The 17,204-nt window shown below is 39.0% G+C and overlaps 1 long non-coding RNA gene across 1 annotated transcript in view; it reads right to left on the bottom strand.

Moving 5' to 3' along the window:
• LOC109369535 overlaps positions 1-9,321 on the bottom strand; it is an 81,402-nt gene extending 72,081 nt beyond the window's left edge. Inside the window, exon 1 of the long non-coding RNA XR_002118700.1 lies at positions 9,231-9,321. This is a non-coding gene — a long non-coding RNA (uncharacterized LOC109369535). The remainder of the gene's footprint in view (positions 1-9,230) is intronic.
• Between the last annotated feature and the right edge of the window lie 7,883 nt (positions 9,322-17,204).

Below are 17,204 nucleotides of genomic sequence, written 5' to 3' on the forward strand. Positions count from 1 at the left end.
AAGTGGAAGTTGGCTTTATTTGCTTTTCAAAAGTATAGTAACAAAATGCCCTGCTCCATGGGACAGCTTTTCTGTGCTGCATACTGAAGGTAAAGGAGAACAAGAAACATCTGCAGTGTCCTTTGGCACTGAATTTGTCCAGATTTGTTAGCAAAGCAGAGATGCTCAGTTTCCAAGGTTTGCCTTAAGTTGCATTGCATAGCTATATTTTGTCCTAGAGAAATATCTAACCTCCTACAAATTACAGCATGGCAACAAATGCTAATACAGTTTGTATTTTTAGGATGTTTAGTATTTTTCAGTTGAGCAAGCTGAGGATCAATCAGCTGGCATTAGTAAAACAGAACTGTCTTTTTTAATCAATAATACATAAACAGTGAAAAATGTAATATTGATTTGCAATTGTCATTACATTAGTCTCATCAAGAAAAGACAGCTAGATCAGAAGGCTGAGCAGTGCAGCCTTGATAGATCCCACCAAATGCCAGTGCAACTTGCCCTGCACCTTCGGAGTCCCTGTAGTACAAATCAGCAGAAGGGATAATTGCCATCACCTGAAAGTGTTCTCCCAATCTCCTTTTAGTTAAAAGCAAAGGTCTTCATCTTATGAAAACAACGCATCAAACTCCTTAGTGATATATTAGTTTTGAGACATTAAATCACGAAGTTCACTGTATCTCAGATCTCGGTAAGTCACCCACTGATAAGTAAAGTGCAGAGCTCTGTTTTGCTGCAGCTTTTTGTTTTCAAAAAGAAAAACAATGTCAAAGTTGTGTAGCTCGTGGAGCCTACATTACTGTCGCCCTAGGGCTGCAGTAACCTTGTACACTTTTCTCACTGAACACATTTCAAAGGTGAGGGGTTTTTCTACTGTAAGAAACAATCCATATTTTATACCCCACAGTGAGGAAAGCCCCGAGGCTCACCTCTCAGGTGTTTAACCATATCAAAGAAAGGTCCACCGGCACACAAAGGCCAAAGGACTTAATAATTCACAACTTGCATTGTGAAACAAAAGCAGTTCCTCAAAATTCTCCCCAACTAAAACACTTGCGCCTTACAGGAGTGAAAGGAACAGCTTTGAAAATAAAGAATTGGCTATGAGATGGTGCAATTGACCCAAAGAGGAGTGTGACATTAGAAGAGCTCAATGCTGTGACTTGGGTCAATATGACTTAATTCTAGAGGGCTGGTGGCTTTGCAGATGGGCAAATGCACTGCAGGAGGACTCAGGCTGGTGGGGAGGAAAAGAAATTAAGGAGGATTTCAACTCAGGAAATGAAACTGTGCAAGAAAAGTCTTACCCAAGCCCATCTAACTAGGATCTGTTTGCTTTCACTTTCCTGCATTTACGTGCATCCTTCAAAGATTAATTGGAGTTCAATATTTAAATTCCCTAAGGAGATCAAGTATGCCAAGAAACGTGGGTAGTCAAGCTATCCTGTAATAACACGCTGCCCATAGTCTCTCTTGAATTGCAATAGCTCTGCAGACTTGAGTTACTCTGTGAAATGTCTCTTCATGGTTTGCCACTCCTTTCAATGACACACATACAACTTCTCAGAGATTGCTGTGGCAGTTAAAAAATGAAAATTGCTTGGGCCGAGGCAGATGTTTTCCACTTGTTTCACAACGAAGGCACACACTGGCCCCATTGTATAAATATCCCAGGTGTTCTCAAACCAAGTGGTTGTGCTAGGCCACAACGGTCATAGATGATCTTCCAGCCATATATTGGACACAGATCACTCTGTAGCTAGGACAGTTGTCTCTCCAACATGACGGCAGCAAACTTTTCCTCTTGCCCAACACAGCAGCACATTTGTTGGATGTGTGCTTGCTTGGTGTTATTCTGAGCCATCCACAGGGCCATATTTTGCTGAAGAAACAGAATCTTCAGTGTTCCTGCTGTTGGTAGTGTGGGCTAGGGTGGCTTAAATGCCACACAGCACTATGGGCATTTGTCAGTTTGTCAGCTCCGGGAAAACGATAAGTACTGCATTCAGTGATATCCCATCAAGCAGTAAATTCTTGAAGTTAAAAATGAAAAGATTTATTTGGACATGCTGAGGGCATAAATCTACCAAAACTGTCCCAAGCCTCCAATGAGCGTGCTCCGCACAGCTCCTATTTGTATTTCTTTCTGCTGCTCTGCCCAACAGGAGAAGGGTCAGGGACCCACGGGATGCCCCAAGGCACAGCTGGAGCAGCAACCTTAAGTGCTGAGCTGCCCTCCCCCAGCTGCCAGCCAGCTCTTCACCCTGCAGGTGCAGCGACTGGGCAAAGACACCCAGGCAAGAAAGCAGCATCCATCACCACTCTTCTACTTGAGAAACAGTTAGTCCAGGATGAATTAAATTATTAGTTACAAGACAGAGTAGCCTATCGTAATTACATACCATCAGGGAACTGTGAAATTCAAACCCACAGCAAAAAACCCACAGGGTTCAGGTGTCTGACACTTGCTGTCACCTTTCTTCACGTTTCCTGAATGTTAGTCATCTTATCTATAAAGCAGAGGTTAAAAAGCAGTGCCTTGAGGACCCTACATATGAACTGCTGCATCAGAGCTAGGTATTACAGTGGGAGTTATCAAATAGAATGTAACAGGGCCTGCCCCTTTTCTTAAGGAAGATTTCAGCTCACCTGGGAATTTAAAAGAAGTAATTCCAGATAAACCTCCAATTTTCTATTTCTGTAACACGTTTTTCATCCTGTTTCTCCTCTGTGAAAGCAGCAACTGAATTCCCTCCTCCCCTCCTTTTTCCTGAACTATAAAGTCAGATGTCTTTCAGCATGCAGAAGTCACACTGATCCCCTGGGTTTTTGCACCAGAATTTGGAGTGATGAATGCTTCTGCCTCACCCCCAGCAATCTCAGCTGTTTGTCTTAAGGGTTTGCAAGAATGAGCAAATGAAAGAAACAATACAAAGCTGGGGGGGAAAAAAAATAATGTACGCTTGTATAAAATAAAAATCTAATATAAAAGCAGCGTTGATAGCAGCAATCCTGCTCAGTAAGAGAGCTGCTGATAGGAGTTATGTACTAGATGATACAGCTTCAAACAAGGACATAAATAATGTGACATTACTTCACTTGATTCTTTGGAAAACACTTAACTTTAGAGTAAAAAAAAAAACAGTACAAGATTTTGCTGTTGGGAAATAATATCATTAATTGCAATCTGCAGCACATTCACTCAACCCAACTTCACTACCAAACTGCAAACTACCTTATAATAAATACATCACGCTACAGATCACACACATCCCGTATAGGGTTTCTAGAAGAGTTTGCTTTGCTGTTAGAAAGGTTGTGAAGAAACAAATGCTAGGATAAGTTTGGGATGATACACACACAGCTGGACTTAGTAAGATTACAGGCACTTCCCTTTCATCAGTGCTTTTTCAGCCTCATTCTACCACTATGTGACTTTCATGTTACTTGACTTAAGCAGATGAAGACTCAAACAAGGCAAAATGTTTTTGAGCAAGTTTTCACCAGTTTTTGCAGCACTAAAGCTGACTGATCATTCAAATACAACGTACCTCACTTCTTTCCCTACCAGCTCCCATCCTATGCTGTTTACTTCAACAACTACTATATGAACATCTGTTCTTAAGATGAAAATTGAGAAGTGATGCAGTTTTAACACTCGTTTCTCATAGAGACGGAAAGACTGCAAGTATCAATGCCATCACCCAGTTTAGCTTCATATTTCAAACACACTGGACAGTCTGACTGCACCATTAATCTCTGTGTTTCACACACAAATTTGATTTTTACTGGGCTTTCCACCATCACATTAGACTAAGTTAGAACAACCAGTTCTTTCCCCTTTTATTCCTCCTTCTGAAAAAATATTCATCACATTCATGAAAACCAATCCTGTCTATATTGTAGACTTTAAAGAAAGCGCCCTGACAGGTCTACCATCTAACATCCCATTTAGACTTATTTATTTGTGCTAAAAATGTGGTCTACTGAAATATTTCATTTGCAGAAATCCCTTTTTACCGACTGTTCAGGCTTTAAGAATGAGATATGACAACCACTTAAAGGATGAGCCTCATGACCTCCTAACACGCATCCTTCTGAAAGAGTTTAGCACCTGAAAATGAATATTTCCTGGAATTTTATTGCCACTTATGCTCTGTACAAGATCTACTACCACTGAAGCTGCACGATGTCTGTGTAGTTATGCAGATGTGTGTTGCAATGAACATTAGTTATACTCTTATAATCAGAATAAAGTATCCGAGTCCTTGCTGAAAGCAGTAATCATCCCAAGTTCCACTGAAGGATGGAAGAGAGGTATGGAAGAAACAATCCTTATTTTTCATCCACTTTTCTCACAGAAAGCAAAGCTGTGAGCTATGTATTGTGATGGATGCACACGGAGCCTCCTTTCCTGCTGGAATGCACATTTTATGGAGAAAGGCATGGAATAGGAAAGTCATTTAATTAAACTGTCTTTATTCAAGATTTTGTTTGTAATGACTAACTAATAACAGCATGCATCACTGCTCCAGCCATATTTAGAGATATGCACTGTTTCTGCTGAACGTACTGGGAGTGAAAGTTTCTGCATTTCCCAAAGCTCTGCTGAACAAATTAAAATTTTAAATTAATATTCTTTTTCATTATTTCCTTCCTTTCTTCCTTTCCCCCTGCCAAAGATGATGGGACTGAAAGTAAAATGGCAGCACCGATTTTATTGTGAGCTATGAGCCGATTGCCAAACAGAAGTAACCGGTGAGCCCAACAGCCAGACTCAACGCTGCCACATCAATGACTGGATATAAAAATCATGCTTAAACCAACGTGCCTGACCTCACTCAAGGGGCTTTATATCCATATGAAGCAATAGCTTGATGACAGCGTTAGATGTTAACATTTAAAAACCAACTACATAAGAACAGAATAATAAAATGATTAATTGCAGCTGAGCATTCCCAGTACCCCCAGTTGAGCAAGCCTTTTAAGTTGCCAGAAATATGATGAAACCTCCCCTTTTATTAAAAGAATGTTCTTGCTGACCAGGTCTGCAACCAGGGCATGGGAGCAGCAGGAAGAAGGGTAAGGAGTTGTGCCAACACACATGTAGGCAAAAGTAGAATTGGACCCTTGCCTAAAATTAAGCATTCAATTAAAAATGCCTGTAGATATTTCAGCTTGTATACAAAACTGTGTGAAGGGATCACTCCTGGAATCACAGTTTTTCAAAGTATTACAGTGCACGAACATGCAGACATGCATTTAACAACAGATATCAATAGAACAACAATCAAGATGAAAGAAAATTCCAATCTCTATTTTGACACTTCTGTTTGTATTTTTTTTTTTTTCTTGTTCACCATGATAACTAATGGTTCCTTAATACAGTCAAAGCAAGGCAAAATTAGAGGTGAAACAGAATAAACGGAGCTCAGCTGGACAGGCCACTTGTATAAAATGAAGAGCCTGGTATTTTGTCCGATGGTGTCATGCTATTAAGAACCCAAGTCATAAATTCACAGTGAACGTCTGAACGCACACGGGATCCATCTTAATAACTTTAAAAACTCCCCCTATTACCTATAACACTCATAGGAAGCTGACTGCTGGAGCAGAAAGAAAAGTCTCAAATTCTTCCTGCAGGAACTGTTTGTTCCTCTGCAAGCACATGATAATTTGAAGCTATTTATTCAGGATTCTTTTAACGGCTTGCTTGTGTTTTCTTGTCGCTTTGCACTTCTATGAAAGATACATTTCCCTATTTTCTAGGGAATTTTGATTAACTAGCTATCTTAAAAGAAGTCATGCTTCAGAGAAGCATCATGTTTATACAAATAGGTCTGATTTTCATTCTTTATATTGTAAACTGGATTTTGTTGCATTTCAGTTAATCTGGGGCTTTGTTTGCTTCTTCATTAAACAATGCTAGGCTTTTCTTCAAAAGGTGATGAAACTACCCAGGCCTGTTACAAATCCCACTGATACTGCAGCAATACATTTCAAAGATTTTGTTGATATAGCTGCCTACAATGGAGGCAATATGCAGTGTCTTTTCAGAGCTCTTAGTAGCATCTGAAATTGAGTATGTCATGCTGTTTGCATGGAGCGAATGCACAGTAACAGTCAAAATCCAAAAGTCTTCTGTTGTCAGTTGCTTTTCCCATGACATTTAAGCTCAAGATTGTCTTAAGTTGCCAAAAATGCATCCAGTGGAGTAAAGATAATAAAATATCCATGAAGTAAGGCCTGAATCAAAGATTTATGTTTGCTTTTGAATCACATTAGAGGAGTGGCAGGCATTTGATGAAATTGGGATTTGCCATGTTCCTTGCAATAACACACCAACTCCTTTATCGTCTTTAAACTGAAGAAACTCGAATATCATCAATCAATCTCCTTAACTCAAAGGAGCAATGTTCACTAGTACACAGATCAATACTCCTTTCATTACCCTACCTGCTTCTCTCGAAGGCGATTAGCCAAGAACTCCACATCTGTCCCATCACAGCATCCCAATTAGGAGACACCAAGAGCTGTTGTCTGAAAAATTGTTCATTCCTTGCTCTTGGAAGGGGTTTGAATTCAAAACTTACAGAGCAATATCAATGAGCGTGTGCTATTTCATGAAACACAAGTGGAAGACTATCATGGATAACATTAAATCAATTAGAGGCTGTTCTTTGATAGCTTTTATAGAGTTAAAGGACAAGGTCCCAGCTTGCTGCAGTTGCAATTACTCTCATTGCATCACTGCTATACTCCAGGCTCCTGCACATGACCTCATTGTAATTGCCTCATATTTAGCAGGAAGAAGTTAAACAAGACATGGCATTTCCTGCAGACCTGTTTTTTTCCTTTTTATTCCCCATTCTTTCTTCACAAAGCTGCTGTTTGATGCAGAAGCAATATGGACAAGTTAACACTGCAAGACCACCCCATGGGGAGCCACAGCCAGAGCCACTCCCACATGCAGCAGCAAACCCAGGTTTGAAAAGGGAAGAGAGTTCAGTTAGCAGCACTCCCTGAAGGGATGCCACGAGCATCTGCTTGAGTTTAAAGGCGTGGATCAGTGGTATATAATTTCCCCCTCTAAATAAAATCAAACCAGCAGAACTCCCCTTGCAATAAGGCAGAGGATAGCTGCATTTGCCACTGAGGACTGAGAGGGAGCTTGGCTCCTGTTAGTGGAAACCTTCCAAGCACTGGTTTTGTTTTTGCTCATACATTTAATTATAAATATGTATATGAGCTGCCACTGTTGCCTCTTTGTTACAGTTAGGAAGATAAATTTGGTAACAGCCCTGTGGGATACGGAACCAAAACTGAAAGCTGCAGTTGCTTGACAATTATTGCGTACTTTCGCCATCTACATTAAAAAAACAAACAAACAAACAACAAAACTATAGAAGAGAGTGCTGTGATTTTATTTGTATTATGTTTGGAGCAAGCATTTGCTAGTGTCTTTCCTCGCACACCCAGCCAAAAGCTTCCGGCTTGACATCCATATCATCTGTGCCCTCTCCCTGCCCAGCCAGTGCTTGCCACAGGCAGCTCCTCGAAGCTCAGTGTCTGTTCAGCTCCCGTCCCTTTCACCCAGGTTTTCCCGCAGCGAACTGCCTGTCACTGCTCAGTTACTTCTGCGTCTCTGCAAATTAACTTCGCTTTTGGCACCGCTCGGTGTCTCCGGGCGGGTGCTCCGAGCTGCTTTTATACAGCGCATCCCTACACCCTGCCTGCCACCTAGTGCTGAGAAAGGCGAGAGCATGCCTCCCGTCTGACGTGTTTCCAGCTCTGCTTCAGCCTTCCTCTTCACCAAGTTTCCAAAGGAAACACTCTCGAGTCCAAGAAAACATTTTGCTTTTGGCTCATATATTGAACCCATAAATAAAAGAAGCAAACCAAGGACAGGAGGCATCGCCTTCAGGCATCAGAGTCCCATCGTTCATTAGGAAGGAATGGATGCCCAGGATTTAAAAATAAGGGGGAAAAAAATTAAAGAAAAAAAAAATCACAACAATTATTTTCCTGCTTATCAATGCGATGAACATTAATGAAAAAATAGAATGAAACATTGGAGGCCACCCTCAGGTCGCACACTCTGCACTCACTACAACACAACAGCAGTAGTGATGATACCTTTGGATAGCATTGGAAAGTGAAATAAGACTCCTAGAGGCCATTAAAATGATGCAGAAACAGGCACGTATTTTCATACAGTTGATAATTCCTTAAACCATATATAATATAATGCTTAAGATTTTTTTTTCAGGAGGGGTTGGCAGAAAATTGCAGTTCTCTCAAAGGAAAACGTAGGCACCCTGCAACCAATTCTGACAAACCCCACCAGCAGTTTAAAGACTCCATGTTATTCTCCAGCAGAAACTCTCTATTTTCCTGTGTACCAACAAGGATGAGCTTGTTCACGTGGGAATCACATCATGGATGAGAGTCCAAGGGCTGGCCATAAACTGAGCTGACAGCTTCTATACATGAACAACCTGTTTCTTAAACTGTACAGATTTCAGCCTCTAGCAGCAAGATAAACATCTCCATACAGCTCGAGGAAACCAAACACAACTACCACACGTACTGTTCTCAACAGAATTTTTTTCTTTCTTTGACCAACCTTCCCATGTGAGAAATTTCTATATATTTATCACAGACATGGATTGTTATTAGTGGTGTCACTGTAAATGCAGGAGCCCAGTGCAGCACAAACCTCTGTTCATTCTTGCTAGCTTTTCATCAAAAAGAATCTACTCTGAAAAGCATCTGACTTTCAGGTTACTTGAGACTTTAGAGTGAAGAGAACTTCTCACTTCCATAGAAAAAACCTCATTTCTGCAGACAGGGAAATGAAAACATGAGATGGAAATCCCTGACACCAACACCCAGGAACTGATGTTTGCTATTCTTCACAGTTGTTTGAATTCCCTGTCCCTCTTTTGCATTTTAGCTAAGCTTTCAACATTAACATTTATTTTTTCTTCTTTTGGTATGAAATAATGAATAGAATCTGAAAAATTAATTGTCAAAGAGCACTTCATTAATCAGAGTACCTAGCACACAGCTCTTCAATGTCTGAAAACACTTGTGCCAGAACGACGTGGAAAGCACAAATTCTGCCTATTTTCAACACCTTAAAGAACATCTCATACACTGCTAAAGCAGAGGCTTGTTTTTTAAGGATCTCAGTATGGGGAAAAAGAAGAAAACACCATAAAAGGCATTACCTTAATCAGCAGAAATGCTCCAGACAAGCACAGTTTCTCCACCACCTTCTACAAAATCCAAAGTAAAAGCTGAGCTGCCCTCTAAACCTAACCTCATGCCCACAGCTGGTCCTAATGACTGAGCCTAATGACTCCTCTGGCTTTGAAAGACACACCTGGATTGGGTTAGCCTAACATTCCCCAAAAACACTTGTTTTTTTTTTCTTGCATACTGTCACAATTCCTTCATATATTTTGGAAATCTCACTTGTATCAAGTTGTTATATTCCAAAGTCCTCTGTATGTACTCTTGATCCATAACGTCTCATTACTCAACAGACCACCATCTTTAGAAGGTTGCTCATTCAGCAGAGTTTCCAGGTAGATCTTTTAGGTTTCTAACATTATGGTTAACTGCAATGAAGGGTAGAAATTTGGCATGAAGCAGCTCTTGTCAGAACTTCCAAAGCCATGTGTTGGGCAGCTCAACTCACAAGCCCAACTCATGACATAGGTTTAATCTTACATGAAATAACATGATTTTTTTTCTGTGCAAGATGGTATTGCACAAAACATCTTCCCAACTGATTGCAGTCTTAGAGACAAACATGATTTCACATTCCTAGATCCTAATATTTCATGAAGCCAAAACCACAGTTTTGATCACAGCTCATTTACCTTTTCCAGATAATGTTGTGTGATGACATTTATGATTACACCAAGGTTGTTCCCATGAATGATCTGCAGTCATTCAGTTTCCAGGTGGCATCTGTTCAGCAGTTCTGACTGGGAGACCAGATAACAAAAACCCAGCAGAAGTGAAAGTAGTAAGATATTCTTCACCATTCCTCTAGGATACTGCTGGGTAAATTTCTGAATCAAACAATCATCATGATGTCTGCATTTTATTTTTTATATTGTTCATGGCATCTCAAAGGCATTTTATCAGGTATCTGCCATGAACTGGCCAAGAGCAGCAGCTCTGCCCAGCACTACCAAGCAGAGTCTACTAGAAGCTTCTAAAATGAAACCTTCAGCCCAGCTATGGACATCATGAGCCTCCATGGGGTTACCTGCACTCAGCTAAGGTTGGAAATCTCATAAAGGCTCTGAGTATTTTCAGCATAAAATGAAGCTATAAGACAGGGGCAAGAGGTAATGCTTTCAAACTTTGAATTATAATCATCTGAAAGCTTTGTTTCAAATTGTATAGATGCAGAAATAGCCAGAAATTTGTTGTACTACCTACAGATTCACAGATCAATTTGCTACTTCCCAAACTGTTAGTATTCTCTAAAAGATGTGGAATTTTATGTGTGTTTGCATCTTAACCAGTGTTTTTCACCCCCTAGAGAGCAATTATTTTGTTGTTTGCTGACAGCAAAGCATTTCTTTAAACACGAATCCTCCAGAATTTATAAGATTGGGCTGGGGCTACCCTAGACTATGTCATATGATGCTTCTACTCAAAAGTACCCTTGTCAGTGTAGTGCATGACACAAACTTCCATAGTCATATGGTGGCAGATATGGACATATCAACTTATGAACTGATGTTTCTAAGGCTTGTTTCCAGTTTTCTTTAGGTACTGTTACTTAAAACCTGAAAGGATAGGTTTCGCCATGGCATGATCAGGTAGGATCATAAGTACCTGCCATTTTTTAATATAAACGTACTATTAGATTTTATTGTAGGACATTTCAAGAACTCTCAAAAGAATGACCAGATATGTATATTCTGAAGTGCTTCATTGCTCAGCTGAGTATCTGGGATCTCTTAGTATTGCTGCCTGTTGTGACAGAGTCTGATTTAGGAAAGCTGTGTGGAAAGGAAGGTTCCACCACAGCACCAGGTGCCATAGACACGGCTGGTCGTGTGTTTTCTCCTCCAGTTTCTCATCAATTAATTCTAAAATTCAAAAATAGAGTTGAAGAGCTGAAGAATTAAGCTCTTTTTCAGTCACTATAAGCAGTTTCACTGCTTACTCTTCGTTGGAAGCAAAGTCTGCAAAGCTGAAATCTATAAAAGGAAAATTTACCAAGCATTTTTAAAATCAGTAGCTTCCTTACTTCTCATACAAATAGAAAAAAAATAAAATAAAAAAAAGAAGCCTATGCACAAACGCCATGAGATAAAGCACTCTGTATATATACAGTTCCAAGTGCACAATATATTGTGAAACATTAATTATATACAATTCCATTAAGTAATATCATTAAAAAAAAATACACCTCATTAAGTTTAAAATAGCCTTACAGAAGTCAGAAATAAATGCCAACACATATGCATTCAAGTCACTGCTCTTTCTTCTTTCTTAGGCTGTTTTTCTTTTTTTTTTCCAGTGAACAGAAGAGTTGGGGAAGAGGGAAAAATCAAGTAAACATAATCAAGTAAACATTATTTCTCACTTCTAAGAAACATTGTCTTTCAAAATATCCCCCTTGCTTTTATTATAATTAGACCATAATTAGAATAGTTATCGTCATGACTATAGATTTATTTTTATTGCAACCTAAAATTATACATGTCATTTTTATTTTCTGTGAACGCCTCTGGGGAAGATCTGAAAGCCACAGAATTGAATGTAGGAAATGGGTGGCAATCTTCCTGGCAATGCCTTCCCATGCTTTGTGAGAGAAAATAAAATGGTATCCCTCAAGAGCATAGGATGGAAAAGTGGCTGGGTGATATCCTATCAAACCTCTTGGAGGGCATTGGTGGACTTACTCATTTCTTGGAAAATACTCAGAATGTTAAGTAACCAAAGCCCTGAGCAGCCAGATCCAATGCCAAAGCCAGTCCTAGCTTGTGGAAAAGATTTGGCCAGATGTCATCCATAGGTCCCTTCCAACGGAAGCTATTCTACGAATCTATGAGTAGTTCATAATGTCATGTCATTAAGACATTTCTATATTATTTTCAGTTCTGGTTTCTTTATTATTTTATTGCTATAACTGTCATAATTGGATTGTTTAACAAAAGAAAGTAAACTCTGTACTCCTGTTCTCCCAGGTTAATATTTTGACATAGCCCCAGTACTTTCAGGAAAGGAACAGTGACAAGTCAAAGATTACCATAGTCATTACAACCTTTACACAAAATCAGTATATCAAAATGTAAACTATGCCTGTGCTAAGTAAATGTTAATGAGTAGTATCTGGAAAGGTTAAATATAAATGCACATAATTACATCTTGCTAGTGACAAGAAATTATTAGTTTCTTTCTTCCTCAGAAGGCATTGCTCCAAAATACTAAACTGAAATAAAAGTATATATCTAATCCTGCAATCATAATGGGACATGGAGAGCTACAATTATATCAATCAGTCAGAAATAAGTTGAATACATATCACTGCTAATGTCCTCCATCAGATCTATATTCCTCCCTTGCAGAAAAATGCATACAGATTACTCAGAAACCTGCTTGGAAAACAGGAATTTAAAAATTGTTTTGAGAAATCACTTCATTTTTTTATTTTAAAAGATATAAGTTGTATATTTTCATTCATAGGCAAAAGAGAAGAAGTGTGTTTGTTAAAGAAATTATTTAAATGATCTATTTTGCCTTTGATTGGAGGGGAAGAATTCATTTTTTTCCCCTGGAGGAAAAAAACTAATGTGTTACTAACTGCAGTAAAACAGAGCCATACCAAAATGACATTTGCAATTAAAAAGAGAAAATATTTAATGAAAGCTTGTGAATACTTTGCAATGACAAAATGGCTTTTAGCCTTTAGAAAATTTCCATTTTTATATAATTTACTCAAAGTACTAATGCAGTCTTTTTACCAGATGTAAGGTGAATGCTTGTTAAACTCTAGAATAGAGATGGGCTGGCCAAAGTCATGCTTAACAATGCTGTAGGTTGACAGCAGATTGGAGGAAGGAAAATTTTATTCGCTCCTATCCATTAGTAGCTATCTACTGACACCTACAGCATTTGGCAACTTCTCTTTACTAGCATGTGGGGTAGTTGAACATAAACACAAGACCAGACGGAACGAGTATGGCAGAGATGGAATACTTACTAATGTATTTATTCCCAAAGGGTAGCAAAAATGCAAAACCTCACCAATATCCATTGCTTTTTTTCTCTTCTCTGTTTTGGTAACACTAAATCATTGTCAGTCACATTTATTTAACTATATATGTTCTGATTAGCTATCTAATGGTTTTAAGAGATGAAAACCATTAATTCCGATTATAGTCTTAAAGCACGGAGTAACTCTTCCTTTAATCTTGATTGCATTGCCATAATGAAACAAAGGTCATTAAAAACCCAGTCTGTCACAGTGGCCATGCTCAGTGCAGTGTCAGTGACCTGATGCTTTTGGAGGTTGAGTACCCCTTGGTCCCTCCTGGTTCTCATTGGTGCCAAGTTGGTAACATGGCAGCACGGCATGGTGCTGCAACACAACAATGGAGATTAAATCCATATTAACCAGTACTATACTCACTTTACAAAAGGTGAAAACCAGGTGTTAGAAAGTATGGTCTGGTTTACTGCCACAAATGCATCTAAGCAAAGTGGAGGGGATGTGGTTTACTGGTGGGGAAGACAGTGGAACTGTCCTGTCCACTCACATCTGCTCCCACACCAACAGTTCTCTAGACATACACAATAAAACAACTCGAATTTTCTGAAGAGTATTAGTCCAGCAATAAAGGACCATTTCTATTTTGACCTTTCAGTAGAAGGTAACCTATTTATAGAGAAATTACTCTGCAGTTTGAGTAGAGCTGGGCAAGAAACAGATTTCTCCTGCAGATATCTGTTGTCTTAAATGCTTTGTGTCCCAAATCAGTATTAAAAATAAAACCTAGCAATTTCTTGACAACTGATAATCAATAAACAAGTTTGTACTGAGCCAACTAAAATTCCATTACCTTCCAAATACTGATTCAGTGTAGACCATTTTGGGTTTTGTCTTAATTAGCGTGCAATGCTTATATTACACAGCAAAAAAAACTTGCTTCCAACTAAGACAAAGTTTTCATCGAACACATTAACACGTTTCAAAAATAAATACATCACTAAGATTTTAAATTATTTTTAGTACTTTTTTTTTAAAAAAAACAAACCTGAACATTGGCCAAAATTGACTTTTGCTTTATTCGTTTGCCTGCTCTGCAAGTTTGTTGGTAGCAGAGACCAAGCCCGCACCTGGTGGGCTCCCATGCAATGCATCCATCACACACAGCTCCTGCCCACTGCCAGCTGTGAGCACACAGAGCAGCCAGCCATGAGCTGTCTCTGACGCTTGCTCTGACACATTTACATGCTTAAGTCAAGCAGTGGGTAAAGACATCATCGGATCCTAAAATATGCACCATTCTCATGATAATTTTTGAGTCAGATATTTAAAACGTTAAGCAAGTTCTTGTATTTATATAATTTCTATCGTGATTTTACGCTGTGCATAACGCTAGCAGTAATTTGAAAGGTCACAATACATTCCACAGAATCACATTAATTTCTTTAAGATGTTTCTTATTCTAAAGCCTGTTTAAGTTTCCTTCTTTTTTTCTTCTTTAAAACTACAATTAAAGCTTTCAGGGGAAGTCTTTCTTACTCTCTTTACACTATTCAAAGCCTCCTCTCAGTTCTCATTGCCTACACAGCCTCCCACATGCAGACCTGACATACAGCCTGGTCCCTCATACCTCTGCAAGATGCTCTCTGCTGCAATGTCTCCTCTGCACATGGGCCCAATATATTATAGAGGCCCAATTTGCCAACTCAGGTGTCATTATGAATTATTAATTATGTCCTGTGTGACACAAATTCATCTCATGCTTCTCCTGGTTGCTTAACCAGGAAGCAAAAATCAGGCTCGTTGGAGGCATGGGGCAGAATCCGTTGTCATTTCTAATTTCAAGCCCCAGGTTACCAGCCCGCATAGGACAGCATCACTTGCTGGCACTGGAATTGCTTGGTTAATGCATTTAATGAACTGGAAAGATTGTGTCATACAAGTAGCATCACTAGTGAAGATAAATTTTTTAAACTGTAAAATGAGCTGTGTTCTGCTCCGTTTTGTGTTCCCTATAATGGTCCAAACAGTCAAGTGTTGGAAGTCACCGCAGCACCGCAGAGCTGGAAAACAATGCAGTTTGCAAGTGTCACTCATCAACCAGCACAAGTCAGTATTTTCTTTTTATAGCATGCCCCTATTGAACAACAAGCGTCTCAAATTTTTTCCCTTATTTGATCAAATATGTGGCCTACAAATGTAGGGTATAGAGCTTGCTGGTGTGACAGTCACAGAGGTGCAAAGGAAAGGTCATGGACTCCCTGGGGCTCAATATTCTGGAAAGTGTGCCGATGGGAAAAACAACCATCAGAGCTGCTGCTGTACGTCCAACTCAACCCTTGTAGAAAGAGACTCCTGTGTTTGCAACAAGAGTTGAATTATGAAAAATCAATCTGCCAATTCATATTTTTCATCAGTAATTTCCTTCATTTTTATGAAGTTTCATCTGCCATGGGGAATTGGGAGGCAAGGGGGAGGAAAATCTTTCTTCCCTTTTAACTTTTCCTCAAGATTGCTTTGTTGATGCCGTATTGAAGCTTTTCCATCTGGTTTCTGAAATTGTTCACTTCCTGAAGAATGTACTGCTAAACTCATGCCTTTTAATTGTGCGTGCTTGACTGAAGGCTGAATTATCCTATGGGGGTATCTGCCACATTTTTCTTCTATTTTGAGCTTTGTCATTTTCTGTATCCATAATGCATGTTAGAATGAAAAGGTTGAATGGCATCTACAACAGGCATTCCTAATGAAGCTGAGGATACATGGGACAATTTGCTAAGTCAGTAACATGCCAGAGGCTTTATTTTGCTCATTTTAAATAATTCATATATGAACTTGTTCCTTTAAGTTTTAAATGATCACTCAGTATCTACTCCAATCCAAAACAATTCTCTCTCCCCTTCAAAAAGAATCAGAAAAGCCAACCCCCCAACCACAGTTCCCCAGTAAAGGCAGCTATTTATTTCAGCTCTTACAAAATGTGTTTGTAAAACCAGTCCCCTCCCAAAGTGTTCTTTATACAGTCCTGGTAAGTGAATTAAAGCAAAGTTCTCTACAATAACTGAATTTAGGGTACCAGATGGCTGTCTAAAATAGCACATATTTCAGCCTCCTGTGTAGTAGCCAAGTTGATTTAAAACAACTAGAAGCGAGGTACGCTTTAATCAGGTCAGCCGACAGTTATTAGATCAAACTTGATTGAAATTCAGAAATTTAGTGGAAACAAATCTGCTACAGATCCAGCATTTTCCTCCTACAGGGACTCAATGGATACAATTCTTAAGATTGTACAGTGGGATTAAGAGAAGAAGGAAACGGGCTTCCTTGCATCGGTCTTGTACAAGCATTCAAGCTAGACGTAAAATACTACAAAGACAAAATAGCTGAATCTTGTACTTGACTTGCACAGCTGTAAATGATAAGAAAGCCAAAAGGGGAGAATTTGCAGAGCAAATAGGACATAATTCTTCCTGGAGTTTGAGATGCCTGTATTATCATAAATTTTCACTACTCTTTTCATAAAAATCTACTTGTTAAATATAGAGATAACTTACAAGTGAATTTATTGTGCCACCTGAGATAGTCCTGTCAGTGTCTTTTAATTCTGATATTCTTCATGGCTCCGAACCATGGAATAGCAGCTGGGCTTTATCCTCCAGGTAGTGAAGGAGATCTCTGTGGTGCTCTCTCTTATTTTGCAGATGTTGTGTACAAAGCTGTTTCAAAAATAGATTTTCCATCCTGAGGGACAATTCCAGAATGTTAAGATTTATTTTCATCTCAAAATTGAGATGAAAAGAGACATTTCAGAATTATTTTGAAGAAAAAAATATTCAGAAGGAGATGGAGATCAATTTGGAAATAACAGATTAAACCAATCCAAATGGGATGTTTAAACATTTCTCACATTAAAAAAAATAAAGCAGAAAAAAAAACCTGACAGAACTGAAGCCATTCAGAT

Source organism: Meleagris gallopavo, chromosome 11, assembly GCF_000146605.3.
Source record: "Meleagris gallopavo isolate NT-WF06-2002-E0010 breed Aviagen turkey brand Nicholas breeding stock chromosome 11, Turkey_5.1, whole genome shotgun sequence".
Classification (NCBI taxonomy): domain Eukaryota; kingdom Metazoa; phylum Chordata; class Aves; order Galliformes; family Phasianidae; genus Meleagris; species Meleagris gallopavo.